At 37.2% G+C, this 15269-nt stretch overlaps 1 long non-coding RNA gene across 3 annotated transcripts in view; it reads left to right on the top strand.

Annotated features, from left to right (window-relative positions):
- The window catches only part of LOC120759279 (uncharacterized), a 71982-nt gene that overhangs the window by 30512 nt on the left and 26201 nt on the right, over nucleotides 1–15269 (top strand). Inside the window, exons 2-4 of one of the 3 annotated variants that reach the window (XR_009208322.1) lie at nucleotides 9838–9956; nucleotides 11461–11590; nucleotides 12676–13371. This is a non-coding gene — a long non-coding RNA (uncharacterized LOC120759279). Of the gene's footprint in view, nucleotides 1–9837; nucleotides 10017–11460; nucleotides 11591–12675; nucleotides 13372–15269 lie in introns of those variants that run through there. The other 2 variants (XR_009208321.1, XR_005703145.2) reach the window with 2 other exon arrangements.

The following is a 15269-nucleotide window of genomic DNA, read 5'->3' as shown; positions in this document are numbered from 1 at the left end:
CCAGAGTAAAAGATACCATGATTATGTTCTGAAAGCAAAGAAAAAACTTATAATGGATTGGATAAATGCTTTTCATCAGGCAAGAGGGACAATGACTATTAGTGTGGGCAGCAAGAAGAAGTTAAAGGCGAGACTGAATTGTTCCCTTGTCTAATTCAACACACACTTGTTTTTGCTTTCTCACACATTTAGCTTTATGACTGAAAGTTAATGTGTTTTTAGGGGAAAAGTGTGGAGAGAAAAGCCATCTGAAAAGGCCACTGAAAGAACATTTGTCTGTTCAGTTGCAAGTGGGCAAAAAACCCCATGTGAAACTTGAGCTTGTATTGAAACATTGTGCTGAGTTGGACATGTTCATGATCCTCTTCCATATCAGAGAATGATGATGTGACAATGCATCAAAAAGTTGATCATGGTTTTGAAAATGAAGTTCTGGATCTGAGAGACTTTGACTTGATGTTTCCAATGCAAGGCACATTAAAGAAAGCAGGTGCACCGTGTTGAGTCAGGCTTTGTGCAAATGTGTCACAGCTCTCTCTTGTGTTGCTGCTTCTAGGAGAGGTGTGAGGGCCCCTCATGTTAAAAAGCTCTCATTGCACTCTGCAGGGACATAGATTTCCGTAGTGAAACTCCTTATTAATTTTGAATCATGAATTGAGAGACTAGGAATAAAAATGATCGAAACAGGCTAATTGGCTCACACTATAAAGACAAAATTTGTGTTCTGTATGAGTCTGATGTTAGTGATGATTCTTGAGCAAAAGCATTAGTTGAAGTATTTCCAGGAAAATTATTGCTGAAATTATTTACAGCAGTCACCATCTATTTTATTGTTTGGATATGCTTGATTACAGCATGGCTGGGATCACAGAAGAGATTCGTTTTTGTGAAAAGAACTTCTGCCAGAACAGAGTCCATGTCAAATGTATACCTCATAGTTCAGTCCTATGCAAGTATTGAATGGCTTTGCATTTCTACTGCTTTGGCCAAAGGCATTGATTTACAACAGTTTGTAAATGTTATTAAATGTTATTTAAGCCTAACAGATCCTCTGGCCTTTCAGAATGCCTGAGTCATACTAAATAAATTTGGAGTTGAACCATCAATAATAGCAGGATGCTGCCTATAATTCTGGTGTTATTTCACAGGTTAATTGTGTTTTGTCTTGAAAACCGTAGCTATAGTCTTACTCAAAAATACATGTTTTAAATAATAAGGGGCTAGGGGAGCTTCGTTCTTTTTCTATGTTTGTTTTTTTTCCCCCACCTACTGTGTTCTTCAAGAACTGAAAGCGTAGGAACATAGCTGAGATCGTGCTTGTTTTGAAGCTTTAGCCTGTAAACATGTAAAGCATCAGACTGAGATGCAGGAGGTGTGGGTGGAACAGAAACTCTTCAGGTTTTTCCCTTCTGTCCCATGGCAGCAGCAGATGGGTGGATGAGGTCATTTACCTATCTGGACTCAGTCACAGTCACCTCCCTGGTCTGGGCTTCAATATTGTGACAACAGGATACTGATTTGGTCATTTCAAGGAAAGGATGTGTGTGGTGTGTTTACAGAATCTCTGAAGTAGCTAGAAATACGTAGAATATACATTGTCACATAAATTATAAAAATGGTAATGTGGACATTGTAATCAATATAAACTGTTATTATATAACCAGTGCTGCTCTATAATATGTGGAGAGAGTATTCTAAATAATGTAAGGAATTAACAATTCAGGAGAAGCAGCCCCCGTGAGCTTCAAAGAAGTCATTAAACACAACCTTTCAGATTTTTAGCATTGTTAAGTTTCAGTATTCAAATCAAATAGCTTCAGATGTATGTACACATAAGTTATGTACTTCTGCTTTTTGCAGCTCAATCAACAAATAAAACACAAGTGAAACAGTTTATTTTTGCTATTTAAAAGCCTCACATTTTATTCAGATCAGTCTTTTCAACATTTGACATGATGACAAGAGCTTGTTATATATTAGGTGTTAGAAGAACATACCTAATGAGATTAATAGCTTTATTTTTGTCTTGACATCTGTCTTAAGCTCTTTTATTTTAAATCTAGACTACAATATAGCTTTGTTTGTAAGAGATCTATTCAGTGTCTATGTCCTACTAGATGAATATTGGAATAATGAAAAATGGATCAATGCATGTGGCATAAATTAGTATGTTGCTGTCAGTTCAGACACACTTAATCTCCATGTCTAGTCCTGGAGGAATGCTCTCATGTTCTTTTTTTCCATGTGGGGTTTCCTGTATAACCAACCCCAGCTCTTATGTGGTGATGAGAGATCCCAATCTTAGAGGGGAGCTCTTCACTGTAAAATGCAATGTTTTATGTGCCAGAGTTTTTGTGATCCAAGTGTATTTTAGCATTGATGTTATGGCAGGTGTTAAAGACTTGTATGAAGTGATTTACTGCTATGGAGCCGTTTGAGTAGAAACTTGAGCAAAAAAATTGTTTGTGGGGGTTTTTGTTGGTTTTGTTTCTTGGAGCTGAAAAACTGTTTGCTTGTATCTAGAATGTGTTATTCTGTGTAAATTTTGAGGAAGAGGGCATCCTCTTCAGTGTTGAGAGAAAAGTCAGGTTTTTAGAGGAAGCCTGAATACCTCTGAGAAGTGTACCAGGTTTTGGTAGCATGCATATCGTGCAGGTTTCTTCTCGTATTAAACCACTGTAGAATGAGAGTACTTTTGTTTTAGTTCTTGTTTCATAGTTGTGGGTGTTGGCAGTGACAGATGCACTGAAGAGCCAGAAGAAATGACACAGCAGAACTTGGACATTAGAGGTAGCATTTAAGTGGCTTTTATGGCTCTGAGTGGGGAATGTACTTTTTAACTGCTTAAAGGGATTTTCTCTTTTGATCATTTCAGCAAAGATGTACAGTCTGTGTAAAGCCACTAATCAGAGTTAACTTGAGGGAATCTAGGATGAACCTGCTTGGCTTTAATTGGAATTATTTAATAAGCAATTACCACTGCTGTCTGCATGCAGAACCAAAAGGGGGAGTTGTGTTTCTCCTGAGGAAGAACCTAGTTCCCATCATGATTCTGTGACTCAGCTTCCTGCTACATTGCCGTGAGAAGGAATAAGAAAATTTTGCCGTATTCGTTGAATACAGTGAAAATGTAGCAAATGTGAATAGTAAGAGTGTTACCTTCTGAATAGATGTGATGAGCTCAAAATTAATTTTTTTCTGTAGGTTTTGAAAGCATATGACAAATCCAGCATTTGCAAGATGGAGAGAAAGAACTAAAGGCTTCATGTGTAAAAACTTTATATTTCTTCTATTTGGAAAACCATATTGATGGCAAGCTGCTGAGTTAAAATACACAACTGTCCCATCATCTTGATCATCTTTTAGGTAATCTCAGCTATATTTTCCCAAAGGCTGGCAGCACAGCTTTGAAAGCTCTTCATTTTTCTTTAGATGATGGCTTAAGTGATTTTGGAATCAAATTCTCTTGACTCTGTTTCTAGGACTAGCTATCTGCTATAGTCCAAAGAATAAAGCTGGGCTTGTGTGCCTCAGGTTTATTATCAGAGTTGTCCTTCAGTTAAAAAAAAAAAAAAAATCGACTGCCTTCCTTTCTTCATACTTGTGAAACTGCTAAAGCTGTACACGAGCTGTCTGAGTGCTTTGACAGAAAAATCAGACAGATGGTTTCTGTTATCAAATTATTTGCCTTTGTGGAAATTGAATGTTTTGTTATAGGAATACAAGTGGTTTGCACTTGGCAGATGAAGAAAAGCATTTTTGTAATGGACTGGTTTGACGCTAAATTGCACAGGAATGAGCTGCAGTATTTTACAGGGGGTGGAGCAGTGGGTGCTGTGCTGGGTCTGCAGGGTGAGCTGGGCTTGCTGCATGCACTGCACTCTCCAGACGGGCTTTAGGTGCCAGGCATGGACTCGTTTTTGGGAATGAATGTGCTCTGGTCAGGTCTGCACAGAGAGTTAGTTATTCAGCTGAAGCACAGCCCTCTTTGAGCCTTGCATGAGTGGCTCAGATCAGTAATTCACCTTGGCTTTACGATGTGAACATATTTCAGTATCAAACGGTTCAGATCAGTAACTTACCTTGAATTTGCAATAGGAACTTGTTTCAGTATTGATTTTGTTTTCTCACATGCCGAAGTCTCTGGAAATTTCACTGTGTTTTCAGTTGTTTATGTCGATAGTTCAAGACTTTAAAAAGAAAAACTTGTGGAAAAGCTGAATCAGTAGACAGCATTGCCTACATTGAAGCAAAGATTATATTCAACCTTGATATTGGCGTGTAACTTGAAATTGAAGTTAGTTTGTGTAGGGGAAGAATTGTTTTGGTCTCTCAGGTACCTCACTGAGGAAAAGACAAGACAAAATACTCATGGAAAAAAAAAAAAGAGGTTGTGTGGGAGAAAGAGGATTATATCATCTCATCTTCTCAGGCTAGAACTTGCAATGAGGTGGAAAAGGCAGTCTCGTCTTTTACAGGCTGTTGTAGAAATACACAGAAATGCAGTTACTGCCATTAATATGCAAAGTACTGAAGTGATGTTGGGTGCAAGAATGTGCCTGCAGGCCTGCATTAACGGTTTAGAAGGCTTTATTGTTTGACAGAAAATTGTGATGCTGAAGTTTCAGAAAAGTGGAAAAACATGTCAGGAAATAAAAAAATGCTTTTCCCCTGCTTGGGTATTTAAGATTAATTAGTAAATAACTCAGTAAAAAATTCACACTTGCTTCAAGGTATTCTAATTGGATTTACTTTAATGTACTGTCGTATCTTACTGGAAGAAATAGTGAAGATTTTTTGATAGTTTGAATTTAACTATACTTAAAATAATAATGGAATCCTCTCAGTGGTATGCAATTTTACAGTATACACATAACCAAAATGAACAACCAACTAATTTCAAGTTGTGAGAAATACAGCAGCAAAATAGTGGTTTACAATTTACTTTTTTACTGCAGGTTTCTTTGGCCACTGTTATTCATGGGAGATATTTCTATAACCTCATTCTGCTTGTGGTTTTGTTGGTTTAGTTTAGTTGGACTTAGTTTAACTTTCAGGCTGAATATACTTAGAGCCAGTTCTGGTAATCTTGCCATATTTTGTATGCTGACATGGTCTTAAATAGTTTTCATTACTGGGTTTGTTTGTTTGGGGTTATTTTTTGGTTTTTTGTTTACCACTTTGAAGAATTGTATTTTCCTTTGCTGCTTAGAGTTTTGGAGAGTGCAGTAATAAATGAGGAATAGTATTTTAGACTTTAGTTGGTACCTAGAGGACATAGAAGGGTCTTTCTGTTATTTTAGTTTCTGCTAAGAGATGAAACATCTGGTAAGTAGCAGCTTACAGCTTCACAGGGACAGGTGATGCTTTTTAAAGATGCTCCATTAACACTATTTTTATTTACTGCTTTACAGAAAGGTAAGTAAATAATTTACATTTTGTTAACATTTAGAGAACTGGTGAGTGTTAAGTACAGGCTGTTATTCCTTTGTCAAGAAAATGCTCAGGTATAATTTGGAAAGGTTTTTTGGTTTTCTCTCTCTTGTCTCATGTTTATGAAGAATATTTGAGAAGGAAACTGCAAAATTTCAGCACACTGCAAGTCTCTAAGAGCTAGGATCTTATTCAGCACACACTTTTTACTGACTTGAAAGTACTATAAAATAATGATGGGCTATTCTGTGCCATTATTTGTGTTGTCATCCGCTGTATTTCTCGAGGATTCAGTGAAAAGGCATTTAAAACCTCGTAGTGCTGTTGTACATGTCCTATATAAATTGCAAAGTGATGGAGATGATTCTTAAAACTTTAATGCTGATCACAGAAAAAGCTGGCTTTTGTCATGTTTTTCTCCAGGTTACTGATTTTTAGTAAGAGTCTTACCTAAAGGATTTTCACCTTTAAAGCTCAGTATGTTTGTCTTTATGCTTCTCTTATTGGCCATAATTAATTTTTAGACTAAAATCAAACCTTTTTTCTATTTTGCAAGTCAGCCCTTTTATTAATACTTAGGATGAGTCTCTGTTGCACAAGTGAAGCTATCTTACCTCAGGCAATCCCTGCTGTGCGTCTGCAAGAAAACATTGCTGCTTTGAAGTCCTGAAAACTGTGTATCCAGCTTTTTTGTCCTTATCCCTCTTTTCAAGTATTTTGCATAGCTCTTTCTCCTAGTTGAAGCTAATTAATTATGCAAGTTAAACACTACAAAAGTGAGAAGGAGAGCATGCTTGAAACGAGGAAAGACTGAAGTTGGTATTCTGCAAATAAAATAAAAATTATTCAGCATAATGGATTGTTTAGGTTTTCAGTATTGTGTCCATCCATGTGGCCTCCCCCTGCCCCTGATGAGTCAAACTCGAGGTGCTTTTTCACTGATAATGGGCTGATGGAGACCTTGGTCACGTTATCTGGAGAGATCTCATCTGTCCCAAGAGCTGTGTGAAATAACCTGCTCTTGGCACTGGTTTCAGACAGTGATCAGTGATTAACGTCTTCAGGAAGAGAACTTGTGTTTTCAGAAGAGGTTGGTAATGAGTAGTGGCTTTAGGGAATTCATGGCAGGAAGGGAAAATATGCTTGGTTCAGGGGGCTCTTTCTGTCAGTGGAATTATTATTCCAAATCACTATTCTCTTATTCTATTAGCTCTCCCAACAGTTAAATATGTTAAGAATCTGAAGTAGGACTTGGCATATGGAGTCTTTAAAGATAAAAGAGAAGGAGAAATACAGTGTTTGATTTTTTCAGAAGTATGGGACTTTACTGCTGGCTTTCCCTTTTCTAGGACACTCTCACTCAATAGGTGCTCGAGCTCTTATCTTCTCCAAGGCATTTTTTTTATTCATTGCCCAGCTGAATTGAGGCACGAGCACAGAAGTTGATCTCTGAAAGGCTACAAGTCCAAAGGCTTGCAGTGCCAGGATGGGGGGTTACAACTTCTCTGACTGCCTTTATGGACACCTGGCATAAGCTTTGAATTCTGTTTTTATTTAACTTCCTGCTTTTTTCTGTTTCAGAAATTGCACAATTAGCCTCACTAAAAGTATCCAAGATAGCTTAGTTGCAAAAGGAGAGGCAAGTGCAAATTTGTATAACTTGTTATCAAAGCCTGAGCCTGTGTCATAAGTACAACTAGAGCAGAGAAAGTAAGACAGTTGAAGACTATTTGATTCCAAGGAGGGAGCTAGGAACGCTAGAAAATAAAATATGAACTTGCATGAAATTATTTTATTAAATGAGAAAGTGGCTTGGAAGCACTGAAACACAAATTGCAATGTTCCTTCTGATGATTTTATATCAGCCTGTCCTTTAAAGAAAGCTAACAAGCCATTTTGCTCCATCATGCAATGTATATGTTACATCAGAGGAGAGTTGGGAAAAAACCCAAGGAGCCGGAGTTGACCTGCAGACAGCCTTGGTTTTATTATCTACAGGGAACACAGAGTTACTGGCATCTTTTGTCACAATAATTACTAATTCAAGTATTTCATCTCTATCCCTTCAAATGCTTTCTTACCACTTCTGTAATTTAGTCTTTCTATTAGGAGAATTCACTGAAGTCCTGTTTAAGGTGTGTAGGAATTCTGGGTGCCATGGAGTTATGTAATGTTTTCAACCAAAACATTTCTGACAGCAAATGTAGTTGTTATTTGATGTTGCTAAAATCATTTAGGTTTTGTTGAAATTTCCTTTAAAAGAAATAAAGGGGATCTGTGAAGTTCAGATAATTCTTTAAAAAAAAAAAAAAAAAGATTTCTTAATTGTTTTATTTCAGAAATCTCACTCTTACTTTGTGGTGAATAAACAGCAAGTTCAAACAATGTTTAGAATTGAAACAAAATGCCTTCATTATCTTAGCATTTCCATATGCACAGGGATTGGTTATTCAGAATGTCAGCACAGTTCAAATAACCCCCTCAAATAGCAAAATTGTTCTCCCACAGCTATTTCCTAGGAATATTTGCATCCAAAAATCACTCTAAAAATAATTACTTGTTTCTGCAGCTTATAATCAGGTAACATGAAAAAAAGGCCTTCATTTTCCATTGCAAAGATAATACTTGAATTAGTATCTGCAAATTGGTAGGAAAGTAATGTACCAGTTTTAATATTGAGGGTGTCATTTGACCTGCTCCTTCTCTGTTTTTGTCTTTCGACTTCTGCTTTGTCCTGTTCTGTACTTTCACTTGATACATATTAAAAACTTGCTACAGTTATGAAATTACATGAAGATCCATCTCTCTCATCTGTCCTGATAATGTTTTTCCAGGCTTTGACAGTGACTTCTTCAAAACTCAATGCCTCCATTTTTATAATTTTGGCGTTTGTCCCCACTCACTCACAGGTAAATGCTGAAGTCCTTCTGGGTTCATGACATTTTTTTCATCCCTTCGATTTAGGCGAACGTAGAATGGTAAATTGGACAGGAGATAAATAGGATGGGAAATAAGTTGTAACACAGAAAGGACCTTCCTCAGTGCAGGGGAGCACTTACCTCACTGTTTTTTCGGATTTTAGCTGTTCCTCTCTCCTGGCACTGCCCTTGGAATGCTCTCAGGCCACTGCTCAGGTGTCCATCTCTTTCCTGCTGTGTTCCCTGGCAGCTTGTCCCGTTCCTGTTCCAGGTGCTCTCTGCGATTCAAAGGCAGCCCCTGTGTGTGCAGTGCAGGATTGTTGTGTGCAGTGGCTGGAAGGGTTTTCCTCAAACGCAGGATTTTGGGTTGGTGGTGAGAAGTGCCAATATGAAAACACTGTGGTGAATAACTTGGGAGCAATACCTGCCAGTAAAATAGGGTGGTTCTTGATCTTCAGTTTGTGTTTCCCAGCAATATCTGAGTGCTTCTTTGCAAGAACGTAAGCCACTGGGATTTTTGGGTTTTGGTTAGAAACAGAAAAGCTGTGTTAGGCTTTTTTAAAGGTTTAAACCTGAATGAACTGCAGCCTAATCTACTACTGCTTGTTGAGTAAAAGTACTCAGAGGGAAATAGCATAATTTTAGAGTTATTTTCATTTTGATATATCTAAAAGTAACTCCTAATAAGAAGAAACAAGCGAGAGAAACTGACTTTAACTGCCTCTACCATATAAAAATTGTCATTTAAATTATCTTGAGAGAAGATGACAATGATTATAAAACATCTAAGCTTATTTTGAGCTTTGACTGAAATTTTGAGCAGTTGGTTATTGCTCTGTTCTATGAATAATTTCTCAAGAATTTTGTGTCGTGTTCTGCCAGTCAAAGACAAAAACTTTTAGTATATTTGGACATGTAAAGTCATATTTTCCTTAAAAGAAATCTTATGCTCAACTTCTTTTCTTTGCCATGAGTGCCTGCTCTTCAGATGGGTTTTTGAAGTGGCACATTTCGTGATCTGAGACTAATTAAACCAAGATCCTTTGCAGTAAAACACACACTTGAGACAGGCGAGTTCAGCTGAACTAACTGTGCCAAGGATAAGAATCAAGTACTGAAGCCTCTTTCTTCATTCAATACAGCAGTAAAGGTGCATATGTGTGGTGGTGACTTTGTCTCTCTCTGTCTTTGCTCACAGAGAATCTGAAATAGGATTTCAGGAACCTTTCAGGTTCTTTGCTTACAGTATGTTCTTCCATACCTTTCGGAAAGTGCTGGAAATATTTCCAGTAATGTAAAATGTTCTATTTTGGTTTTATTGTAACTACATATTAGTGAAAGTTACAACTGTATTAGTTCAGTCAACTTCAGTTTATAGAAGGTTGTTTGTACATATGATTACTTTTAATATTTGTATGAAAAGTCTTCCAAAAAGGAAAATTTGCATTTTTATTACATTTGTCCCTAATTTTTTTTTTCCATGCAGGTTTGCCATACAAGCTGTGAAACTCGTGCTGGTGGGGTTTTGTTAGTCAGTGGTGTGCTTCACTGAAGGCAGAAGAGGAGAGATAGGGGGCAAAGGATTAGCCTTCATTAATACACCTGGTATTAAAGAAGAAAGCTCTTATATTTGGCTCTGAGATGACCGTGCTTCAATCGTTTCTGGTCTGTGTTGTCTTCTTTGAGCAGGAGGGTGGAACTGAGTGTCCCTAAGTTTCTTAGGCAGACACGCAGCCTCCTCAATAGGATTTAGAAGTGATGACTCTGTTGCTTTTTTTATTTTTAACTTACTTCTTTCCTTTAAAATATAAAACTGAATCATAGCATAATTTTGAATTATTTTCTTCAATTATTTGTAGGAGTGACTATGAAATTTAAATCTTGTCACTAAGAACCTTTTCTCTGTTGAAATTTCCTGATAAAACTCACTTTTCTCTGAAGTTTGATAGGAATAAAAACCAACTTAAAAATGTCAAAAGCTTTTTCCAAATAACATAACAGTATTTCTGCTTTCTGAAATAGATTATATAAGGGTTTAATATTTAGATTAGTTTTCTCTGCTTTCTGTGTGAGTTTAGAAAAAGGTTTCCTGCATCTTGCCAGAATGCTTTTAATGTTGCTCTCTAATGGTGCCCTCTCTCTGTCCAGCTGAGGACTTCTCAGTGCCAAAATTAAATGTTTATTAAGCTACAGAGAAAACAGAAAAACAACTTGCATCTAAATTTTGAGGAAATCCAGTTACAAATTTTGCTGAAAAAAAAAAAAAAAAAGAAAGTGTTTTTAGATTCAGGTATATCTATACCTGTGATATATCTGAGTTCCATTAGGGGTGTGAGTCATATTTTCTCTTTAAAGACACAATTATATGCCCTTGGCAAGGAAGGAGTAAGCAAGAGAAATGTTCAAATGTTTTCTCTGGAGAGATTAAAGTGATTAAAGTGATTCTTTGAGGAATATGTTTAAGAATCTCACCAGGTTTAAATGTAAGTGGAGAAGGCAGGAGGGGGAAAAGAATTACCTGACTAAATCTTTCCCTCAAGATGGAAGATCATAAAAAGTGATAGTCTTGACCAGCTTTTTTTCTCTTCTTCAGAATATTCTGGGTTTTTTAGTGCTAGAGAGTTTGGGATTTGTGGGGACATAGAGTGAAAAAAACTTACAAGACAGACAAAATAACCCAGTAATGTTGCCTTCTTGACTTGATGGTGATTTTTTAGACTCTCATACGTTGTGAATTTTCTTTGGAGACTCATGTATACTAAATAAACTTATCTGTACAATGACCAAAGACTTCCAAGGTGAAAAAGAGGATTTGTGGGTCCCTTAGATCAGCTTTTACCCACTCACTCAGTTTAGAAGGGAGCTGAAATAACTGAACCTGTTTATACTGATTAAAAGACAGTATCTATAAATGCTACAGTGTCCCTACAAATGAACCTACTGTGGTATCTGTGGGAGAGGTTTTCTTGTATTTCTGCTTTTTAACCCTTTTCCAGACAACATAATGCCAATCACTGAACAACTCTGCTTTACTGAAATATGTGGTCCCTCTGTGTCTTGGGAATAGCTGGCCAGATCTAAAATTTGAAAGCCTGTCTCTTCCCTGCAGTGTGGTTTCCAATCAAAGGAACAGCGTGGTGAGGGATGGTTGCCATTTCTGATATCTAACGTGCTTTACACCTGTGGGAACCCAGCTCAGTGGGTGAAAGGAAGAAGATGCTGCTGCTGAGCCAGATAAGGTAAATTAAGTCTGGTCTCTTGGTCTGCTTTTCAACCTAAACTTGGTTCTGGGGACATAGGTTGATTATCACTTTATTTGTAAAATGCATGTCCCAGTGAATCAGTGATTTTTGTGTGACCTTATGGTGATTTGAGTGAATATAGAACATACTGTGCTAGAAAGTGAGCTCTGTTAGGGCAGGACTTACAAAACACTGATTTACGGAGGCTGGTTTGAGAGGTACTGAGGGATCCAGAAACCACTGTAATCTGTCAAATCAATCTACACATGACTCTCTAATTCTAACTCTATAGGAGCCATATTTGGCTGGAATTTAGTCTGCCTGTCTAGAAGTAGGACACACATTTTTGGGAAAAGGAACTGCAAACAACATCTGAAAACTGTTGGCACAACATGCCTGAGTCTTCATGCAGGAAAATGTATTTAATAGCATGCAACTGGAGAGGAGAATATGTAATACCTGATTTCATACCATTGGGTGTACAGGAAACTCATCTAGCAAATGCAGGGCAGGGGTGTCTAAAATCACTGTCAGCCTTCAATATTGTGACTTCACCAATCATAGTGAAGTCTTACATATTTACTAATTTTGAGCTTAAAACCAACAATTAACAATTCTCACTCAATTGTGGTGCATTTTAAGCTGTTCATTATATTTGTTATTTAGTCCAGATTTACGTGTCTGATAAAAATGTGTTTGTATTATGAGCCTATAATTTAGGTAAGTTATTGTGCCTGTGGCATAGCTGGGCCCTGAACCAGAAGTGTCTTTCTCTTTAACCACAAAGCTGCTGTTCTAGCTCATTGTGTTTACCTGGGGGGGAAAAAAATCCCACATCCTGTGTTTTACGCGCTGCTTTCAGTAGAAGCTATTTTTCTAGTTTTAAATACGTTTTTGCTCCCAGTAGGATTTTTTAATATTCTTTTTGAAGCTTGAATACATTTTCTTCTCCTAATTTTTCCTTTATCCATTTGACAGCTCTAGCTTTTTGTGCATTTTTTTTTCGCTACAGTTGAAATAATTGTGAAGCACTTTTAAAATTTTTGATACCATTTTGGTTTTGGTTTTGTATTCCATATCAGCAAGCTGGGAATACAGAACCTGTTACCTTGCCACCTCAGAAACAGCAGTGTCCTTTGAGCCCTAGATTACAGCATTTAAGAGCTGGAGGTTTTTCTTTAACTTTCAAATAGAACTTTGCTGGTTACTGAGACTGTGAAGATGCCCTCTTTTTTTCCTCCTCCTTCCCACTTGATCAATGGCAAGCACGAAGAACTCCCAATATCTTCCTTGCCCACTTGAGCTCTCTGTGATTTCAATCTAAGACATTCTCAGTTAGATTCGGCCCGATAAAGATCTCGGAGAAGCTGAGCGCAAGGCACTGGAGTTAGAAATCACCACTGTCTGGGAAGAGCTGAAAACTCAATCTAGTTCATGTGGCCTCTGAGAGGATGAGGCCTCAATCCTGCAGTGACGCAGAGCAATAATCTGTAGAGCTTTCTTGGCGTCGCGCTCAGAGAGCCCCTCAGCCTGGGACCTGGCTGCTGCTTTCCCATCTCCACAGGGCTGCTTGGCTGAAGGAAGCACAAGCTATCATTTATACACTTGGTGCAAGCACACCCTTACACATATAATGTATATTTAGCATGCCTTAATAAAACATTGAATATAACAAACAGTGGCAATGAAAATTACATGCTCTTATAAACATTTTTATTTTAAACAACATTTTGCGCTGTGATGCGGCAGAGGCATCTACAACATAATCAGCCCCGTAATAGGAGAAAGTAATTTCTTAGAATGATCCTAGAGCCCTTTGTTAATGTCAAGGATAATTTGGGCTGACTGATTTGATTGCTGCTCTTTTCCAGCAAGAGGTCTCGATAAATGAAACTGCTTGCCTGGATAATTTAGGCTTATATGATTGCCAGAAAGCTAATGATGCAAACACAGCTGAAATAAAATTTCTGCTTTATACTGGAGGTTAAAAAAAAAAAAAAAAAAGAGGGAGGAAAAAATCCACTAAAACACCTGCCATATGGATGTCAAAACAGGGAAAGAGCCATTTGCCAGTCTCAAGATGGAAAGTGGCTAGTGTGTATTATGAGACGTGTTTCAGACAATTGGCCTTTATAGATCACTAGGACACTATTTTATGTTGTTAAAGACAAGTGATCTATTCCCTTCTACTTCCTGCCCTTGTCAAAACAGGCTGTTAAATTTTAATGACATTAAGGTAGGAAATTTTCTTTAAAGAAGAGGAGGAAAGTGAAACTGCAGATATTTACAAGGAACTTAGTATTCTGCAGTGATTTTCATGGATTGAAGTTACAGCTTCTTCATTTAGAAAATTTATGTATGAATTCCATTACATTGGCTCAGATAATTTCTTTCTGGCGTGAGTACTTTGGAGTAAGAGTGGTTGTGGTGCACATATTGATTCCTTATGTCACATACAGTTCTGTCTGGGAGTAAGAGAGCTGAGTCTGTTCCTCAGCTGCGCTGCTTAATGAGGAAATATTACAGGCCTTGAGGGGTGGGGAAATGAAACCTAAAAGTGGTATTATATTTGGCTCTTAAAATGCTTCAGAGGCCAATTCATCATTTAGTTCTAGGTCAGCCTGTTCCTTATTACTTGTCCTTTTTTTGATTTCTTGTTGGTTTTGTGCTTTTTCGTGACTCCATCAGGATGTACCAACCATAAGCAAATGGTTGCAAAGTTTGCAAATTACTGAGGTTCAAAGCAGGATTATTTGTACAAATTGTCTTTGCATGGACTGTTCACTTCATGTACTTTAATTGAAGACTTCCAATTTTTTGGAAAAACTGTACCTCGTTATGAGCAGAAATCTGACATCATTAGGAGTTAAGCAAGTCAGGGTGTATCAGTGACTAGATAACTCAATGAGTAGTGTAGTTCTGTCTCTAATTAAGTGGATTTACAATGATGAACTTTGGAGCTGATCAGGCAATATTAGTTGTTCTCTTTACTGTTGTTTATTTTAATCTTTTTGTAATGCTTTCATTTTTCATCAAATACTTCTGTCTTACAGATTGTAAAAGTCTAGACTTTTTTTTGTAGGACTGCTAAAGTACATTGGGCTTTATGAAAGTGTAATTAATTTCTTCATGAATTTTTAGGGACTGGCTGGAAAGCTCAGAGTAAAATGTATATGTGTCATACATGCACAGTCATGGACTAGATATTGTTAGGTCAAAAGATGTGCTTCTGTACATAATGAATATAAGATTGTTTAATAATAAAACTTTTTTATAACTTATTTATTGGTATGGTATGTATGAGGGATCATGGAGTCACAATTTTCTTGCAGAGAAGGAAGAATATAACTTCTCTAATGTTCTTATGAATGCTGAATATTTTTAGGTATTATCTTGGACTTATAAATTGTAAAGTTTGAAATCAAAGTATACACATGTAACTTCAGATGTGGAAGCAGTATCCTTCAGTACTGATTTTGATCTATAAATAAGTTTCTAGCCACAGGCATCTGAACCTGGTGATCAATTCTCCACCATCATATTTCTAGTCTGCTTTGCTCTACAAACTAATCTGGATTTTCTCTATGAATTTAATAACTGCCTCTCCAGCTAGGTATGGCCAGAATAATCCCTCCAAATTTTGATGCAGGCTGGAATATTCAGCTTGGCTACTTGC

Source organism: Hirundo rustica, chromosome 14 (genome assembly GCF_015227805.2).
Source record: "Hirundo rustica isolate bHirRus1 chromosome 14, bHirRus1.pri.v3, whole genome shotgun sequence".
Lineage (NCBI taxonomy): Eukaryota > Metazoa > Chordata > Aves > Passeriformes > Hirundinidae > Hirundo > Hirundo rustica.
This window is presented reverse-complemented; position numbering and strand designations above follow the sequence as displayed.